Source organism: Cryptomeria japonica, chromosome 11 (assembly GCF_030272615.1).
Source record: "Cryptomeria japonica chromosome 11, Sugi_1.0, whole genome shotgun sequence".
Classification (NCBI taxonomy): domain Eukaryota; kingdom Viridiplantae; phylum Streptophyta; class Pinopsida; order Cupressales; family Cupressaceae; genus Cryptomeria; species Cryptomeria japonica.
The window spans coordinates 128,757,557-128,759,281 of record NC_081415.1 but is presented as its reverse complement, the minus strand read 5'-3'; positions in this window follow the sequence as shown (position 1 = coordinate 128,759,281).

The window sequence follows — 1,725 nt, the reverse complement described above, 5'->3', positions numbered from 1 at the left end:
TATGATAGATTCCCCATTTTTGCTCAATCTTACATCCAGCAGAGTTTGCATAAATTTGATATCTATGGCTAACTTACATTAATGCTCTCTTTTACTTGTTGTTTTATAATATAAAATAGTATCTTACTACTATTAGGATTCCCACAGATACTGATAGGTGGGGGGTGAATTAGTATCTAACTGGTAATCATATTTTCTTAACTTAAAACATGTAAAGCATATTAATATTGTGTATAGGCAAATAGAAAGTAATGCAATAAACAAAGATAACAACAACCACATGAAAAACACACCATAACACAGTAGTTTAATGAGGAAACCCAGTGTGGGAAAACCTCAGTGGGATTTGTGACCCACAATATTCACTTACTGGCCAATAAGAGAATATTACTACAACAGTAGGGGCTTGCACATGCAGGAAGGCCAAGTGCCTAGAGCTCACTGCTCAATTACAAAATGGGAAGTCTCACTGACTCACAAAGTGGATTATATAAATCCAATGTCTTGTACTGCTTCAAAATAGCATCTACTATGCCAAATCCAGTACCGGTTTATAGCTCTGCTTTATACATAAACCCTTAACCTATAATTCGCATAATAGGTCTGCCTTATTTCGCCTGATAATCTCCTTCCATCTTCTTTCATAATTACTACAATGTTCTACAATGAACTCTTATATATATGAGTCATTTTACAACTTGCCAAGTCGGCTTACAATGATTTTACAATAATTAACAAAATATATTATAAATAAAATTATTGTCGGCTTTTGTGCCAATATGCTTCCTTTCATTGCTGGTGCCGATGGTCTATGTGCTAGTGTAGAGTCTGACCTTGCTAGTGCCAGTAAATTGCCTTGCCGATGTCATAGGATTGTAAGGTTACCATCAATGAAAAAACCTTCAATCACCTACAATATCTCATTGGAGTGTGTATTTGCCAACAATCTCCCCCTTTGGCATTGATGGCAACACTCATGAGAAAAATCCAAAAATTGTCATCCAAAAGGAATCTGCCGAAATTGTCTTACCAAAAATTGAGTACCAAAAGAATGTGTACTCCCCCTAAGTTGATGAGTCATTTACTGATTATTTTTCTCATTCCACTACACCCCCTTTGGCATCAATGAAAAAGGTTGTCAAAGTGTCAATTGAGTGTGGTTTCTAGTTTCACCCTTGTAGCCGATTGGTTACAATCTAAAAAAGATCTGCCAAAACCAGATTGAGGCTCTCAAGGAACTTTTTGTTGTCTTTTATTGCGGCCTCTGTCCTTTGAACTATACTGGTGAGGCATTGTATTTGCTCTGCCGGTGTTTTCTGTCCTTGAATCAAAGCATCAGATATTTCTTTTCTTAAGGAGGCGAGGTAGTCCAATTTTGGACTTAGTCTCCATTTTAGATCTTTAGCTTTTCCTTTGATTCTCTCCTTCTCTCTTTCCAACTTTAGGAGTTCTTCCTCAAAACCTATTATTTTCTACTCAAAAACTGATAATGAATTAGATGAATTAATGAAATTGTCAGCTAGTTGATTTATTTCTTCCTGTATCTTGTTGATCTTCCGGTCTATATCAACTGTCAAAAAGTTAGTTTTACATGTATCCCTGTACAAATTTTTTAATTCCTTCAATGTACTACATAGTTCCGGTAGAAGTGTGTCAAATTGTCTTGTACACTTCTTTATTTCTTCCTCAAAGAATTTGTGTTTTTCCTTCTCTAATCTCTCCTTG